The sequence below is a fragment of the Ranitomeya variabilis genome, chromosome 6 (assembly GCF_051348905.1).
Source record: "Ranitomeya variabilis isolate aRanVar5 chromosome 6, aRanVar5.hap1, whole genome shotgun sequence".
Taxonomy (NCBI): Eukaryota; Metazoa; Chordata; class Amphibia; order Anura; family Dendrobatidae; genus Ranitomeya; species Ranitomeya variabilis.
This window is the reverse complement of record NC_135237.1, coordinates 81,008,112-81,027,991: the sequence shown is the minus strand read 5'-3', so window position 1 is coordinate 81,027,991 and position 19,880 is coordinate 81,008,112.

Below are 19,880 nucleotides of genomic sequence, written 5' to 3'. Positions count from 1 at the left end.
CATCAGAAGCTGTAACCCAAGAATTATCCTCTTGACCGTAGCCCTTCCATTTCACCAGATATTGAAGTCTCCGTCTGGAAACACGGGAGTCCAAGATTTTCTCCACCACGTACTCCAATTCACCCTCAACCAGCACAGGAGCAGGAGGCTCAACAGAAGGCACAAGTGGTACCTCATACCTCCGCAATAATGACCGATGGAAGACATTATGGATAGCAAAGGATGCTGGGAGGTCCAAACGAAAAGACACAGGGTTAAGAATTTCCAAAATCTTATAAGGACCGATGAACCGAGGCTTAAACTTAGGAGAAGAGACCCTCATAGGGACAAAACGGGAGGACAACCACACCAAGTCCCCAACACGAAGACGAGGACCAACACAACGATGGCGATTAGCAAAACGTTGAGTCTTCTCCTGGGACAACTCCAAATTGTCCACCACCTGCCCCCAAATACGATGCAACCTATCCACCATGGTATCCACTCCAGGACAATCCGAAGACTCCACCTGACCAGATGAAAAACGAGGATGGAACCCTGAATTGCAAAAGAAAGGGGAGACCAAAGTGGCAGAACTGGCCCGATTATTAAGGGCAAACTCAGCCAACGGCAAAAAGGAGACCCAGTCATCCTGATCAGCAGACACGAAACACCTCAAATAAGTCTCCAAGGTCTGATTAGTACGTTCCGTCTGGCCATTTGTCTGGGGATGAAATGCAGACGAAAAAGACAAATCAATGCCCATCCTGGCACAAAACGCCCGCCAAAATCTGGACACAAACTGGGATCCCCTGTCGGAAATGATATTCTCCGGAATACCATGCAGCCGAACCACATTCTGAAAAAACAGGGGCACCAACTCAGATGAGGAAGGCAGCTTGGGCAAGGGCACCAAATGAACCATCTTAGAAAAGCGGTCACACACCACCCAAATGACGGACATCTTCTGAGAAACAGGGAGATCAGAAATAAAATCCATAGAGATGTGTGTCCAAGGCCTCTTAGGAACAGGCAAGGGCAACAACAACCCACTAGCCCGAGAACAACAAGGCTTGGCCCGAGCACAAACATCGCAAGACTGCACAAAAGTACGCACGTCCCGAGACAGGGAAGGCCACCAGAAGGACCTAGCCACCAAATCTCTGGTACCAAAAATTCCCGGATGACCTGCCAACGCAGAAGAATGAACCTCCGAGATGACTCTATTGGTCCACTCATCCGGCACAAACAATCTACCAGGCGGACAACGATCAGGCCGATCCGCCTGAAACTCTTGTAAAGCACGTCGCAGGTCTGGGAAGACAGCAGACAATATCACCCCATCCTTAAGTATACCCGTAGGTTTAAAATCACCAGGGGAATCAGGTTCAAAACTCCTAGAAAGGGCATCCGCCTTCACATTCTTAGTACCTGGCAGATACGAAACCACAAAATTAAACCGGGAGAAAAACAACGACCAGCGCGCCTGTCTAGGATTCAGACGTCTGGCCGACTCAAGATAAATCAAATTTTTGTGATCAGTCAAGACCACCACCTGATGTTTAGCACCCTCAAGCCAATGACGCCACTCCTCGAATGCCCACTTCATCGCCAAAAGCTCCCGATTACCGACGTCATAATTTCGCTCGGCGGGCGAAAATTTTCGAGAAAAGAACGCACAAGGTCTCATCACTGAACAATCTGAACTTTTCTGTGACAAAACCGCCCCCGCTCCGATCTCGGAAGCATCAACTTCCACCTGAAAAAGAAGAGAAATATCAGGCTGGCACAACACCGGAGCAGAAGAAAAACGGCGCTTAAGCTCCCGAAAGGCCTCCACAGCAGCAGGAGACCAATCTGCAACATCAGCACCCTTTTTAGTCAAATCAGTCAAAGGCCTGACAACGCTAGAAAAACCAGTTATGAATCGACGATAAAAGTTAGCAAAGCCCAATAATTTCTGAAGGCCCTTAAGAGAAGTCGGTTGCGTCCAGTCACAAATAGCCCGAACCTTCACAGGATCCATCTCAATAGAAGAGGGGGAAAAAATGTACCCCAAAAAAGAAATCTTCTGAACCCCAAATACGCACTTTGAACCTTTAACAAACAGAGAATTGGTCCGCAAAACCTGAAAAACCCTCCTAACTTGTTGAACATGAGATTCCCAGTCATCCGAAAAAATCAAGATATCGTCCAAATACACAATCATAAATTTATCCAGATATTCACGGAAAATATTGTGCATAAAAGACTGAAAGACCGAAGGGGCATTTGACAGACCAAAAGGCATCACCAAATACTCAAAATGGCCCTCGGGCATATTAAATGCGGTTTTCCACTCATCCCCCTGCTTAATTCGCACCAAATTATACGCACCGCGAAGATCAATCTTAGAGAACCACTTCGCCCCCTCAATGCGAGCAAATAAATCTGTCAGCAATGGCAAAGGATATTGATACTTGACTGTGATCTTATTCAAGAGTCTATAATCAATACAAGGTCTCAAAGAACCATCACTTTTAGCTACGAAAAAGAACCCCGCTCCAAGAGGAGACGAAGAAGGACGAATATGTCCCTTTTCCAAGGACTCCCTAATATACTCTCGCATGGCAGCATGTTCAGGTACAGACAGATTGAATAGACGACCCTTAGGAAATTTACTGCCAGGGATCAAATCTATGGCGCAATCGCAATCTCTGTGAGGAGGAAGAGAATTAAGAGTAGATTCCTCAAAAACCTCACGATAATCAGACAAAAACTCAGGAATTTCAGAGGGAATAGATGAAGCAATGGAGACCAAAGGTGTGTCCCCATGATTTCCCTGACATCCCCAGCTTAGTACAGACATTGTTTTCCAGTCAAGGACTGGGTTATGAGTTTGCAACCATGGCAATCCCAGCACCAACACATCATGTAGATTATACAGTACAAGGAAGCGAATCACCTCTTGATGGTCTGGAGTCATACGCATAGTCACTTGTGTCCAGTATTGTGGTTTATTACTAGCCAATGGTGTAGAATCAATACCCTTTAAAGGTATAGGAACTTCCAGAGGCTCTAGATCAAACCCACAGCGCCTGGCAAAGGACCAATCCATAAGACTCAAAGCGGCGCCAGAATCCACATACGCATCCGCAACAATAGAAGATAACGAACAAATTAGAGTTACAGACAAAATAAACTTGGACTGCAAAGTGCCAATAGCAGAGGATTTATCAACTTTCTTTGTTCGTTTAGAGCATGCTGATATAACATGAGTAGAATTTCCACAATAGAAGCACAAATGATTTTTGCGCCTGTAAATCTGTCGTTCGCTTCTGGACAGAAAGCTATCACATTGCATACTCTGTGGTGCCTCTTCAGAAGACACCGCCAACTGGTGCACAGGTTTGAGTTCCCGTAAACGCCGATCAATCTGAATTGCCATTGTCATGGACTCATTCAGACCAGTAGGCGCAGGAAACCCCACTATGACGTCTTTTACAGCATCAGAGAGACCTTCTCTGAAAATTGCCGCCAGAGCGCACTCATTCCACTGAGTAAGCACAGACCATTTTCGAAATTTTTGGCAATATATTTCGGCTTCATCTTGCCCCTGAGAGAGGGCTATTAGGGCTTTCTCAGCCTGAATCTCCAAATTTGGTTCCTCATAAAGCAACCCCAAAGCCAGAAAAAACGCATCCACATTGAGCAACGCAGGATCCCCTGGTGCCAATGAAAATGCCCAATTTTGGGGGTCACCCCGCAGTAAAGAAATAACAATTTTTACTTGCTGGGCAGGATCTCCAGCAGAATGAGATCTCAGCGAAAGAAACAATTTACAATTGTATTTAAAATTTAGAAAACAAGATCGATCTCCAGAAAAAAACTCCGGTATAGGAATTTTAGGTTCAGACCGAGGAGCATGTAACAAAAAATCTTGTATATTCTGAACTTTAGAGGCAAGATAATTCAAATTGGTAGCCAGACTCTGGGGATCCATATTTCAACAGATAAAGTCTGAGCCATTCAGGGGTTAAGAGGAGAGGAAAACAGGAGACTGCAATTAGAGCTGGAGTGCAACTTCAGAGGAAGGAAAAAAAAAAAAAAAAAAAGGTTTCACACAGTTCCTTTTCTCTCCTGCTTCAGCCTATAGATTAAACATTTGGGCTGGCCATACTGTTATGTTTTCCAATGGCAAGGAAACATCAGAAGCATAGAATAAACGGACAAGCTCTCGGGTGATGGAAACTAGAGCTGACCGCGATGCTAAACCTACACACCACACTAGAAGTAGCCAGGGGGCATTCCTGCGTTGTCTCTAGATGCCGCGCGCCAGCCGGAGAACTAACTACCCCTGGTAGAAGAAAACACAGTCCTGGCTTGCCTCCAGAGAATGTCCCCACAGGAGATAGCAGCCCCCCACATATAATAACGGTGAGAGCAGATGAAAAGACACACGTAGTATGAAAGCAGATTTAGCACAGAGAGGCCCGCTAACTAAATAGCAGAAAGATACAACAGAGGACTTCGCGGTCAGCTGCAAAACCCTTCAAAACACCATCCTGAAATTACCTTAACTCATGTGACAACTCATGCCACTGGAGTGGTAATTTCAGCTTCCAGCTGCGGAGATTCACATAAGTGCAAACTGGACAAAACATACAAAAATAGACTTAAGGACTAAAGTGTCCAACTTAGCTGAGCAGAAAACTGGGAGCAGGAACATGAAACAGAATCACTCTGGATACATTGATGGCCAGCATTAGAATGACTGAGGAGCAAGGTTAAATAGGATACTCCCACATCCTGATAGGAACAGGTGAACTGAAGGCAAAGCTTGCAGGACACCAGTACCACAAGAGACCACCGGGGGAGCCCACGAACCGAATCACAACAGATGACGTCACGGCGCTCTGATTGGTCCGTAGCGGTCGCGTGACCGCTACGCGACCAATCACAAAGCAGTGATGTCACCTAAGGTCTTTCAAGTGCTTGTAAGACCTTAGGTGACGTCACTGCTTTGTGATTGGTCGCGTAGCGGTCATGCGACCACTTTGCGACCAATCAGAAGCTGCGGACGTCTTCTAAGGTATTTCAAGCACTTGAAAGACCTTAGGTGACGTCACTGCTTTGTGATTGGTCGCGTAGCGGTCACGCGACCGCTACGGACCAATCAGAGCGCCGTGACGTCATCTAAGGCCCTTCAAGCGCGCATTCTTAGGTACAACGGCTCCCGGTTACGGCGGTAAAGTCCAGGCTGCGTCGGAGAGGTGAGTATATCCCTAATTTTATTTTAATTCTTTCTTTTACACATTGATATGGATCCCAGGGCCTGAAGGAGAGTTTCCTCTCCTTCAGACCCTGGGAACCATACAGGATACCGTCCGATACTTGGTGTCCCATTGACTTGTATTGGTATCGGTATCGGATTAGATCCGATACTTTGCCGGTATCGGCCGATATTTTCCGATACCGATACTTTCAAGTATCGGACAGTATCGCTCAACACTACTATGTAGTATTATCCCCAAGAAGAAGGCTTGTGGACGTTCAGTGGGATGAGCCCTGGTTCACACTGTCTTTCTAAAGAGAGCCATGCCAGCAGATGAGAGCACCCACTGACCCATGTGTCTACACAGGCATGTGCTCCCCTCTATTTTTATTGACCAGCAATGAGCTGATGGCTGCAAAAAAATAATAACAACAAACAAAAATAACAAAAAATTGAACCATGAGGCAGAGGTCCAACTGGAGGAGTGAGTGGAGCAGGGTGTGGAGATGGACATGGAAGGGAAGGAGCAGGTCAACACTTTTGATTTGGCTTTTCTTTCTTTTTTTCTATACATTCATATTATATTATTTTTTGGAATGTCCTTTGTTGTTTTATTAGTATAAGGTATGCACTTTATTATACTATTTATTATTATTATTTATTGTTATAGCGCCATTCATTCCATGGCGCTTTAAAAGTGAGGAGGGGTATACATAATAAAAACAAGTACAATAATCTTAAACAATACAAGTCATAACTGGTACAGGAGGAGAGAGGACCCTGCCCGTGAAGGCTCACAATCTACAAGGGATGGGTGAGGATACAGTAGGTGAGGATAGAGCTGGTCATGCAGCGGTTGGGTCGATCGGTGGTTACTGCAGGTTGTAGGCTTGTCGGAAGAGGTGGGTCTTCAGGCTCTTTTTGAAGGTTTCGATGGTAGGCAAGAGTCTGATGTGTTGTGGTAGAGGGTTCCAGAGTAGAGGTGATACGCGAGAGAAATCTTGTATACGATTGTGGGAAGAGGAGATAAGAGGGGAGTAGAGAAGGAGATCTTGTGAGGATCGGAGGTTGTGTGTAGGTAAGTACCGGGAGATGAGGTCACAGATGTATGGAGGAGACAGGTTGTGGATGGCTTTGTATGTCATGGTTAGGGTTTTGTAGTGGAGTTTCTGGGCAATGGGGAGCCAGTGAAAAGATTGACAGAGGGGAGAGGCCGGGGAATAGCGGGGGGACAGGTGGATTAGTCAGGCAGCAGAGTTTAGAATAGATTGGAGGGGTGCGAGAGTGTTAGAGGGGAGGCCACAGAGCTGGAGGTTGCAGTAGTCAAGGAGAGAGATGATGAGGGCATGGACTAGGGTTTTTGCAGATTCTTTGTTGAGGAATGTACGGATTCGTGAAATATTTTTGAGTTGAAGTCGGCAGGAAGTGGAAAGGGCTTGGATATGTGGTTTGAAGGACAGATCAGCGTCAAGGATTACCCCGAGGCAGCGAGCTTGTGGGACTGGGGAGAGTGGGCAGCCATTTACTGTAGTGGATAGGTTCGTTGGGGGGGTTGCGTGAGATGGGGGAATGATGAATTCTGTTTTGTCCATGTTAAGTTTCAGAAATCTAGCGGAGAAGAAGGATGAAATAGTGGACAGACATTGAGGGATTCTGGTTAGTAAGGAGGTGATATCTGGTCCAGAGATGTAGATCTGTGTGTCATCAACATAGAGGTGATACTGAAAGCCATGAGATTCTATGAGCTGTCCCAGGCCAAAGGTGTAAATGGAGAAGAGCAGGGGCCCAAGGACTGAACCTTGTGGGACTCCGACAGAAAGGGGGCGAGGTGAGGAGGTGGTGTGTGAGTGGGAGACGCTGAAGGTCCGGTCTGTTAGGTATGATGAGATCCAGGATAGGGCCAAGTCTGTGATGCCAAGGGATGAGAGGGTCTATAATAATAGGGAATGGTCCACTGTGTCAAAGGCAGCCGACAGGTCGAGGAGGAGGACAGAGTAGTGTCGCTTGCTCTTGGCGGTTAAGAGGTCATTGGTGACCTTAGTTAGGGCAGTTTCAGTGGAATGGTGTGACCGGAAGCCAGATTGTAAGTGGTCAAAGAGGGAGCAAGAAGAGAGATGGGAGGACAGTTCAAGGTAGACGTGTTGTTCCAGTAGTTTGGAGGCATAAGGGAGAAGTGATATAGGGCGATAGCTAGATACAGAGGATGGGTCAAGAAAGGGCTTTTTGAGGATAGGTGTGATGGAGGCATGTTTAAAGCTTGAGGGGAAAACACCAGTTGTTAGTGATAGGTTGAAGAGATGGGTTAGGGTTGGGATGAAGACTGTGGTGAGGTTTGGGATGAAGTGGGATGGGAGCGGGTCAAGTGCACAGGTGGTGACATGCGATCTTCAGAGTAGAGTGGAGAGTTGATCTTCTGTACTGGTGGAGAAGTTGGTTTTGGAGGTGGAGGGCTGGAAAGTCAGGAGGAAGGGCTCTGGGGGTTGTTGACCAAAACTGTCTCTGATGTTCTCAATCTTCTGCTTGAAAAATGAGGCAAAGTCTTCAGCTGAGATAAGTGGGGAGGGAGGAGGTGCTGGGGGACGGAGGAGAGAATTGAAAGTGTTGAATAACTGTTTAGGGTTGTGAGACAGGGAGGATATGAGAGATGAGAAGTAGGTTTGTTTAGCTGTGGCGAGTGTGGTCTTGAAAGTAGTGAGGTACTGTTTGAATGCGATGAAGTGCTCGTTGGCGTGGGATCTTTTCCATCTGCGCTCAGCAGCCCTGGAAGCTCTCCTCAGTTCTTTGGTCAGGCTGGTGTGCCAGGGCTGTTTGTTGATTTTGCGAGCTTTGGTATGTGTAAGTGGGGCAGTAGATTCCAAAGCTACAGCTATTGTGGTGTTATATAGAGCGGCAGCGTCATCCGCACTGTGTAAGGAACTTATATCTGTGAGAGGGAGGAGGGATTCAGAGAATGAATGTAGGTGGAGACCATTGAGTGAGGCCGAAAGGAGGAAGTGAGAGATAGAAGTTTAGTGGCAGCTGAGAGGGAAGTGTCAATGGGGATGTTGAAGTCGCCCATGATGATAGTGGGGATGTCCACGAAAAGGAAATGAAGTAGCCAGGTGGTGAAGTGGTCAAAGAAGGTGGTGGCTGGCCCTGGGGGGCGGTAAATGACAGCCAGTTGGATGTTGGAGGGGGAGTAGATGCGCATAGAGTGCACCTCAAAGGAAGGGAGGGTATCAGAGGGTGGCAGTGGGATTGGGGTGAAGGAGCAGTTATCTGACAGGAGTAAACCAACTCCTCCACCATGTTTGCTGCTGGGGCGGGGTGTGTGAGAAAGGTGGAAGCCACCGTAAGAGAGTGCAGCAGGGAAGGCTGTGTCAGAAGGGGTGAGCCAGGTTTCGGTGATGGCGAGGAAGGAAAGTTTGGTAGTACTAGTAACAAAAAGATCATGGATGTAGGAAAGCTTGTTGCAGACAGAGCGAGCGTTCCACAGAGCTCCTGTTAGTGGGACTGGGGAAACGGGGGCTGTGTGAATGGGTATAAGGTTAGAGAGGTTACGGAAGTTTGTGATAGAGTGTGGATGGGAGGTAGAAATGACTGTGGGAATGTGGTGAGGAGGACCAGGATTTGGAGAGATATCACCAGCAGTGAGATGGAGCAGAGAAAGTGTTAGCAGGTGGGAGCAGGAGAGGGCGTGAGGTGGCTGTCTGTGTTTGGTGGCAGAGGATTGTAGGTTAAGGAATAGTTCTGAGGAGGAGGTGAGATGGATGGGGAGGATTGAAGCAGAGATAAACAGTTCCTTACTTGGTGTGGGGATTAGGGGAGGTAGCATGAAGTAAAGGATTATAGGGGTGAGAGTGAAAATAAACAAAAACATTGCTTACAGTGACTGGCCTTTTACCTTCAGTTCCCTTAAGGTTCAATTCAGGTTTTAATTCTACTGTAAACTTCACACTTTTAGGACACACTGCTAGGAATCACACTGCAGACTAAAGTCATTGCAGACTTTAGCTATGCAATATATGTAAAACTAAGTGCGTTCAGGTGTGAAGCAGAGAGGAGTGGTCTCTGTTCATCTTGGTCAGAGAATTAAGAGTGGACCAGATGCATACAATCAAGCATTGAGTAAACAAGGTCATAAATAACACAGGTGAGGTAAAGCTGGGGTTAGCTGAAAGGCATACCATGAGAATGCTAAGAGCAGAGGAAAGTCTGTGTGCAAAGCTGGGTGATGTACTATGTTCACTTCATAGACAGACAGCAGGAGAGCAGGAGAGCTGGGTGGATGAACATACCATGAGAATGCTAGGAGCAGAGGAAAGTCTGTGTGCAAAGCTGGGTGATGTACTATGTTCACTTCATAGACAGACAGCAGGAGAGCAGGAGAGCTGGGTGGATGAACATACCATGAGAATGCTAGGAGCAGAGGAAAGTCTGTGTGCAAAGCTGGGTGATGTACTATGTTCACTTCATAGACAGACAGCAGGAGAGCAGGAGAGCTGGGTGGATGAACATACCTGTTGGAAGAATGGAGATGCTTGTTAGAGTGCGATGGTGGCAGGTAGCAGGGCACAGTCTGTATACATCTTTCAGGTTTTAATTCTACTGTAAACTTCACACTTTTAGGACACACTTCTAGGAATCACACTGCAGACTAAAGTCATTGCAGACTTTAGCTATGCAATATATGTCCCCTATTCCCCCCCATGTTTTGGGGTTTTGCCATTTCTTGGGTGAGAGGTACTGACTTTGGAGGTCAACTATTTGTGGATTCTCCAGTGCTTTGCCACCTTGGTATTACAGATGTGTGCCAGGATTTATAACTACTCGTAATTCCCCCATGTCTGGCACAGTAACATTGTATGCGGATTGCTAATTTCTTCGATAACATGTATTCTCAAGAGGGAATAACACACTGGCAAACACAAAGTTCTGGTATAGTGAAGCTGCTGGTAGTGGGGCTGGCTCTTTGTTCTAGCCTGTCAGCAAACTAAATAAAAGTGATGACAAAATACAGTACTAGAGAAAACTGTACACAGTAAGGCTTGAAGTGACTATAAATAAAGCAGAGTTAGAAATTGGATCATATACAAGTATGTGGAAAGAACACATATGATTATAATGGACATAAGCTGGTAAACCCAAAGCGTCCTCCCATGGATGTCATTCTTCTGTGCCTGTTAGATGTTGAGATGGCAGCACGCTCAAACCAGATGCACTGCTGCTAGACTATGGCATGAGCGGGGGGCGTGTAAAGTGTAATGTCACTGCCAGGAAGGCTATGGGACCTTTGTGCAGCCATAAACCAACGCATTTCTAAGGAGATAAATAGAAAGTTTAATAAAGTTACACCTTGATATCTGCGATCTAATGTATTATTCCAGAGAAATCCAAATTTTTCTTGTATGCAAATGACCTGTTAATACCTATGAGGCAAACGCAGACCTCCCTGAGAATCTGCCTCCAAAGCTTATTTTAAATTAAAGGAGCCAATACCAGTGTGAGACATGTAACGACTGACACTTTGCTCTCATACTGACACACAGTTCTGCAGTGAGATAAGAACTAACACAGAACAACAGAACTATGGCCTTCTTCACACGTCCGTTTTTATGTCCGCATGTAGTTAGTTTTTTTAAGGACCGCAAATTCGGACATACGCACAACCACTGCATTCAATGGTGGTGCACACATGTCTGCTTTTTCACACAGAATGTGTGTTGATGTGAAAAACCCACAGACAAGTCCCTTTTTTAAATGTACCATGGATGAAATGCGTGCTGCACATGTGCACACTGATGACACACAGATGTGACAGTGTGACATGTACCTGCGCCTGGTAAAAGCAGTACAATTAGCATTGTTTCCAGCTGCTGAATGCTGAATGCAGCTCTCACCATTTTCGCCTGGTTTCCCTGTGATCAACGAGACCAGGTGACGCTGATGAGACTTGTTCTCAGCACCCGCTGTGAGGCATGTATTAAGTAAATAATTAAATTAAAAAGACAGTGTGGTCATTTCCATAACCAACTGATTAAAAGCCACACGGCTGGGGCTGATGTTAATATTTTAGGAAGGGACCAATAACCATAAAGGTTCCCAGGCTATTAATATCAGCTCACAGCTGTTTAGCTTTTACTGGTTATTATAGGGGAGACCTTCAAAACAAGCAATGTGGGATCACCCATAAAATTACTAACCAACAAAGGATAAACAAGACAGTTACATTCTGGTAATAATAGCCTAGGAAGGGACCATGGATATTGGCCCCTTAACAGACTAAAAAAATCAGCACTCAGCTGCCCCAGAAATGGAGCATCCATAAATTTCACCAATTCTGGCAGATTTGTAATGGAGAGGTTTCTCTAAGACACCCCCATTACTAATGTAATGTAAATGTAATGAAGACTCAAAGTCCTTTAATTGAAAAAACACACAAAGTCCATTATTTGAACTAAAAACTCCTCAACCAACTTTTACCCATTTAATCACAAAAAATGTAAAAGAAAAAGCAAAGTTATTCTCACCTTTCCAACGATAATCCATTAATGGCCATGTCAAATGACGATCTGGATGGTTTGGTGAGTGATAACATCAGTGATGCAACCTCTCACCATGCCAGCTGGCTCACACTGAGCAGAGTGTGGGAAGCTCTGCCTGTGACCGGCGGTAAGCTTAATGACTTCACTGCCGGTCACATGCAGTCGCGTTCTCATGTTCTGCTCAGTGTGAGATGGCTGGCTCATACAGACAATAGTAAAAAATGGACGTGTGCTGTCCGATTTCTAATTGGATAGCCCACAGACAGCACACGGACCCATGTTATTCAATAGGGCTGTTTAGATGAACGATTTTATTTTTGGTTCGACTTCCAGTGAGAAAACTATCACAGCATGCACTACTTTATTCCAAGTTTCAGATGAGAATCACCCATTCAAGTCTTGGGTGCATGAAAAAAAGGATCCCACACGGAACGTTCAAGTAGCATCCACTTCTTACAGATACTTTTTAAACCAAGGAAAATGGATTTGATAATGAATCACACACGGATGTCACACAGACATCACACAGACTTCACATGGATAGCACACTGATGTCAAGCGGATGTAAAAAAAAATGAACACACAGATGGGACACTGATGAAAATAGAATGGAAATTTAGAAAATAATCTTACGAATTCTCTAGAGGAAATTCTGACTTTTTTTTAATAAAGGCTTCTACAGCATGAAGGAAATGTCTCATTAATAGTGTTGAGCATTCCGATACTGCAAGTATCGGGTATCGGCCGATACTTGCTGTATCGGAATTCCGATACCGAGATCCGATATTTTTGTGATATCGGGTATCGGTATCGAAACAACATTAATGTAAAAATGTGTAAAAGAGAGAATTAAAATAAAAAATATTGCTATACTCACCTCTCCGACGCAGCCTGCACCTTACCGAGGGAAGCGGCAGCGTTCTTTGTTTAAAATTCGCGCTTTTCTTTCCTTTACGTGAGTCCCGGCTTGTGATTGGTTGCGTGCCGCCCATGTGACCGGGACGCAACCAATCACAGCAAGCCGTGACGTAATTTCAGGTCCTTCAGGATTTTAAAATTACGTCCCGGCGTTGTGATTGGTTGCGTCGCAGTCACATGGGAGACGCAACCAATCACAGCAAGCCGTGACGTAATTTCAGGTCCTTAAGGATTTTAAAATTACGTCCCGGCTTTGTGATTGGTTGTGTCGCAGTCACATGGGAGACGCAACCAATCACAAGCCGTGACGTCACGGGAGGCTGGACACGCGCGCATTTTAAAATGGGCGCGTGTCCAGCCTCCCGTGACGTCCCGGCTTGTGATTGGTTGCGCCGCGATCAACCAATCACAAGCCGGGAGGCTGGACACGCGCCCATTTTAAAAAGCGCGCGTGTCCAGCCTCCCGTGACGTCACGGCTTGTGATTGGTTAATGGCGGCCATGTTGCCGGGACGCGGACCAATCACAGCAAGCCGTGACGTAATTTCGTCACGGCTTGCTGTGATTGGTCCGCGTCCCGGCAACATGGCGCCGTGACCAATCATAAGCCGGGACGTCACTGGAGGCTGGACACGCGCGCTTTTTAAAATGGGCGCGTGTCCAGCCTCCCGTGACGTCCCGGCTTGTGATTGGTTAATGGCGGCCATGTTGCCAGGACGCGGACCAATCACAGCAAGCCGTGACGTAATTTCGTCACGGCTTGCTGTGATTGGTCCGCGTCCCGGCAACATGGCCGCCCTGACCAATCACAAGCCGGGACTTCACGTAACCAAGTAAAAGCGCAAATTTTAAACAAACAACGCTGCCGGTTCCCTCGCTGAGGTCCAGGCTGCGTCGGAGAGGTGAGTATAGCGATATTTTTTATTTTAATTCTTTCTTTTACACATTTATATGGATCCCAGGGCCTGAAGGAGAGTTTCCTCTCCTTCAGACCCTGGGAACCATCAGGAATACCGTCCGATACTTGAGTCCCATTGACTTGTATTGGTATCGGGTATCGGTATCGGATTGGATCCGATACTTTGCCAGGATCGGCCGATACTTTCCGATACCGATACTTTCAAGTATCGGACGGTATCGCTCAACACTACTCATTAACCAATCATGGTGTCAGTGAAAATTATTTCTATGCATGGTCTCTGTTTTGGAAGTTGTAAACCCATTTTTTGTTATATATCATGAAACATAAAGCTTAGCATTTGTTTCAATAAGATGACTATGCAGAGAACTATGAAAATAACCAGCTGTTCTTGTTCTTTGCTGAATCACTTCCAATTTAATATAAACTTAAATTATATCTAAATTTAATTTATTATCCATTGTTAACTATCAGGTGTTAATTTGATCCATTTAAATGAAGCTTTTATTTTATGCAAAGTACAACAAATGATTATGATAATTTTATCACATGTAAGAAATGAGTGTGAATAACTGTTGATTATATTTTAAGATTGCAAAGAACACTTTAATAACAAGTTCCCTGATAATTATATGTGCATTATTAGTCATTTTCACCATCTAGTAGAAAAAAACATATGAGTGACATAGCCTCTGCCAGGGATCTCAACAAAAAAAAAAATAAAATGTCTTGGAAATTTTAAGCTTCTTGAAAGAAAATGTATAATGAAAATTAAAGATGGGCAAACCAGAACAGTAAAGTAAGGCGTCCGTACCGAACACCTTGTGTTCGGGCATGGACACCGAACACAGACTTCACCAGGAAGTCCGTGTTACTGTCCGGATTCGGCTGCCCAAACACCGGGAGTTTGTTGTGCAGTCATGTGCATGGCAGCGTGGCAAACACCACTTCTGATTGGCGGTGAAATCATCCATGCCGGTCAGAGAGCTGCGGTTTCCACGCTGTCAAAAGACAGGGTGTGTAATAACTATAGGGGATAACTCAGGAGACTCTTTGCGTGGATCAAGACAACTACAGAACACAGTTTTATAAGTGGTAAAGTCTATATTATCACACGGTGATTCAAACAGGTGCAGAGAGAAACTCAAGTCCACAAAACTTGGAGTAAATATTAAATGCAGCTTAGCAGTCTATAGGAAACTTCAGAGGAAAATGCAATCACGCAGAAAGTCTATGAAGCACAATTATTCTTGAGGATACTTGACACGAATAACTCCTTGCTTAGTCCAAAACACAGATATGCTTATAAGGCAGTTCAAATAATATCTTAGCTCAACCAGGGAGGCCTGGGTAATAGTGTCGGGTTCTTGCAGAGCAGAAACAGCTTACATATCCAGCAAATGCAAATGGAAGTAAACATGAGCAGCAGATGAAGGAGGATTAATGGAACTGGTGTATGCAGCAGGAACTCAGAGCAGAGTAGCAGGATAACCCCATAGGTTCACAGGAGCAGGTATGTAGCCAGGGAGTAACCAGAGGTCAGGAGTTGGATGCAAGGCAGAATACTCTAGCACAGACTGAAGGCTGGGGTGGAGTTTTATAGCAGGAAGACACAGTGCACATGAGACCAAAGACGCCATCTTGGAAAAGGGCAGTAATGCACAAAAGGTAGTAAAAAATGTTTAGAGTCCTGACAGGGTGAGTGCTCAGGTGTGATCAGAGGTATAAAGTTTACCAAATGCTCCCATCATCCGACACCTGCTGCCGCTAATAACTGCGAGAGCAGGAGCGGTGGATGGGAGCATTCATAAGCCACTCCTGTGCTGTAAATAAATAATTTAAAAAAAAGGCATGGGTTCCTGTTGTGAATTCTGCTCTTGGGCTCCCTCCGGTGGTTGTTGGTGGTAGTGCAGTTGTCTTGGGGTTGTAATCCTGGCAGGTGTTTCTGCTGATTGCAGCTCTATTAGGTATTTAGGTTTGCAGGATCCATGAGTCAGTGCCAGTTGTCCATTGAACTTGGAGGGATTGCATCTCTCTCTGGCTCCTCATGCCCTGCTGCCAATCCAGCTAAGATAAGTGTCTGGTTTTTTGTCTCTGTGCACACAGGCAGTGTGCTTTGCAATTCAGTGCAATTTATTGTGTTTTTGTCCAGCTTAGACTTTGTTTGGATTTTTCAGTCATGCTGGATTCTCAGGAGATGCAGATATACTTTCTATGTCTTTAGTTAGATGTGGAATATTTGTATTATCTGCTGTGGATGTCTTTAGGATTTTAATACTGACCGCTTAGAATTCTGTCCTACCCTTTTCTATTTAGCTAGAAGTGCCTCTTTGCTAAATCCTGTTTTTCTGCCTGCGTGTGTCTTTCCTCTTATACTCACAGTCAATATTTGTGGGGGGCTGCCTATCCTTTGGGGTTCTGCTCTGAGGCAAGATAGAATTCCCATTTCCATCTATAGGGGTATTTAGTCCTCCGGCTGTGTCGAGATGTCTAGGACGTGTTAGGTACATCCCACGGCTACTTCTAGTTGCGGTGTTAGTTTAGGGTTTGCGGTCAGTACAGGTACCACCTACTCCTGAGAAAGTCTCTCATGCGGCTCCAAGGTCACCAGATCATAACAGGTTCCCCTGTATTTTTGTTAATCAGACAGGCAAAACTCACAGCTGGGGGCCGCAATCCTCAGCTGTCAGCTTCAGCAAGGCTAGATATCAAGAATAGAGGGGTCGCCATGCTGTATTTTTAATTATTTAAATAAATAATTTAGAAAACGGCGTGGAGTCCCCCCATTTTTGACAACCAAACTTGCTAAAGCAGACAGCTGGGGGCTGGTATTCTCAGGCTGGTAAAGGGCCATGGATATTGCCCCCCCAGCCTAAAAATAGCAGCCCGCAGCTGCCCAGAAAAAGCACAACTATTAGATGCTCCAATTCTGGCGCTTTGTCCGGTTCTTCTCACTCGCCCTGTAGCTGTGGCAAGTGGGGTTAATATTTGTGGGGTTGATGTCACCTTTGTATTGTCAGGTGACATCAAGTCCATGGCTTAGTAATGGAGAGGCAACTATAAGACACTTATCCATTACTAATCCTATAGTTATATGGTAAAAAAAGACACAGCAAGAATAAAGTCCTTTAATTGAAAGAAAGACAGAGTCCTTTAATAATCTTAATTAAACAATACTTATGACCTCACCTAATTCCACCAAAGTCCTCGATCTCCTGTAATAAAACTAAAATAAAAACAACAATATACCATACCTGTCTATCGTTCTGTCCCACGCCATAATCCATGTCTGGGGGATTAACAGTTTTCAACCTGGATGATGCCAGGCTGTCAAAGCCTTAGCAAGGTTGATTGTCAAAAATGGGGGGACCCCACACCGTTTTTTTTTTTAAATTATTTATTTAAATAATTAAAAAATATAGAATGGGGACCCCTCTATTCTTGATAATTACCCATGCTGAAGCTGACAGCTGAGGGTTGCAGCCCCCAGCTGTGAGGTTTGCCTGCCTGGTTAACAAAAATACAAGGGAACCCATGCTTTCTTTTAACCCCCTTAAGCCCCAAGGGTGGTTTGCACGTTAATGACCAGGCCAATTTTTACAATTCTGACCACTGTCCCTTTATGAGGTTATAACTCTGGAACGCTTCAATGGATCCTGATGATTCTGACACTGTTTTCTCATGATATATTGTATTTCATGATAGAGGTAACATTTCTTTGATAAGACTTGCGTTTACTTGTGAAAAAAATGTAAATTTGGTGAAAATTTTGAAAATTTCACAATTTTCCAACTTTGAATTTTTATGCCCTCAAATCACAGAGATATGTCACACAAAATACTTAATAAGTAACATTTCCCACATGTCTACTTTACATCAGCACAATTTTGGGAACAAAATTTTTTTTGTTACGGAGTTATAAGGGTTAAAATTTGACCAGCAATTTCTCATTTTTACTACACCATTTTGTTTAGGGACCACATCTCATTTCAAGTCATTTTGAGGGGTCCATATGATAGAAAATAACCAAGTGTGACACCATTCTAAAAACTGCACCCCTCAAGGTACTCAAAACCACATTCAAGAAGTTTATTAACCATTCAGGTGTTTCACAGGAATTTTTGGAATGTTTAAATAAAAATTAACATTTAACTTTTTTCACACAAAATTTAATTCAGCTCCAATCTGTTTTATTTTACCAAGGGTAACAGGAGAAAATGGACCCTAAAAGTTGTTGTACAATTTTTCCTGAGTATGGCAATACCCCATATGTGGGGGTAAACCACTGTTTGGGCGAATAGCAGAGCTCGGAAGGGAAGGAGTGCTATTTGACTTTTCAATGCAAAATTGACTGGAATTGAGATGGGACGCCATGTTGCGTTTGGAGAGCCTCTGATGTGCCTAAACATTGAAACCCCCCACAAGTGACACCATTTTGGAAAGTAGACCCCCTAAGGAACTTATCTAGATGTGTGATGAGCACTTTGACCCACCAAGTGCTTCACAGAAGTTTATAATGCAGAGCCGTAAAAATAAAAAATCATATTTTTTCACAAAAATTATCTTTTTGCCCCCAATTTTTTATTTTCCCAAGGATAAGAGAAGAAATTGGACACCAAATGTTGTTGTGCAATTTGTCTTGAGTACGCTGATACCCCATATGTGGGGGTAAACCACTGTTTGGGCGCATGGCAGAGCTCGGAAGGGAAGCAGCGCCGTTTGACTTTTCAATGCAAAATTGACAGGAATTGAGATGGGACGCAATGTTGTGTTTGGAGAGCCACTGATGTGCCTAAACATTGAAACCCCCCACAAGTGACACCATTTTGGAAAGTAGACACCATAAGGAACTTATCTAGATGTGTGGTGAGCACTTTGACCCACCAAGTGCTTCAAAGAAGTTTATAATGCTGAGCCGTAAAAATAAAAAATAATATTTTTTCACAAAAATGATCTTTTTGCCCCCAATTTTTTATTTTCCCAAGGGTAAGAGAAGAAATTGGACACCAAATGTTGTTGTGCAATTTGTTTGGGTGCATGCCAGAGCTCAGAAGGGAAGGAGCGCCGTTTGACTTTTCAGTGCAAAATTGACAGGAATTGAGATGGGACGCCATGTTGCGTTTGGAGAGCCACTGATGTGCCTAAACATTGAAACCACCCAAAAGTGACAAAATTTTGGAAAGTAGACCACCTAAGGAGCTTTGAATCCCCAAGTGTTTCACTACAGTTTATAACGCAGAGCCGTGAAAATAAAAATTATTTTTTTTCCAAAAAAATTATTTTTTTGCCCCCAGTTTTGTATTTTCCCAAGGGTAACTGGAGAAATTGGACCCCAAAAGTTGTTGTCCAATTTGTCCTGATACCCCATATGTGGGTGCGCCAAAACAGGGGTTTACCCCCAACATATGGGGTATCAGCATACTCAGGATAAATTGGACAACAACGTTTGCCATCCAATTTCTCTGCGTTATAAACTGTAGTGAAACACTTGGGGGTTCAAAGCTCTCACAACACATCTAGATAAGTTCCTTGGGGGTCCAGTTTCTAACATGGGGTCACTTGTGGGGGGTTTCTACTGTTTAGGTACATTAGGTTCTCTGCAAACGCAATGTGACGCCTGCAGACCAATCCATCTAAGTCTGCATTCCAAATGGCGCTCCTTCCCTTCCGAGCTCTGCCATGCACCAAAATGGTGGTTCCCCGGGAGAGCTCGGAAGGGAAGGAGCACTGTTTTACTTTTAAAACGCAGAATTGGCTGAAATTGAGATCGGACTCCAGGTCGTGTTTGGAGAGCCCCTGATGTGCCTAAACAGTGGAAACTCCCAATTCTAACTGAAACCCTTACACTAGCCCCAACCCTAACCTTAACCCTAACCCTAGCCCTAACCCTAGCCCTAACCCTAGCCCTAACCCTAGTCTTAACCCTGTCCCTAACCGTAACCCTACCCCTAACCCTAGCCCTAGCCCTAATCCTAGCTCTAATCCTAACCCTAGTCCTAATCCTAACCCTAGCCCTAACCCTAACCCTAGCCCCTAACCCTAGCCCTAGCCCTAACCCTAGCTCTAACCCTAATGGGAAAATGGAAATAAATACATTTTTTTAATTTTATTATTTTTCCCTAACTAAGAGGGTGATGAACGGGGGTTTGATTTAATATTTATAGCATATTTTTAGCGGGTTTTTATGATTGACAGCCATCACAGACTAAAAGACACTTTTTATTGTAAAAAATAGTTTTTGCATCTCCACATTCTGAGAGCTATAATTTTTCCATATTTTGGTCCAC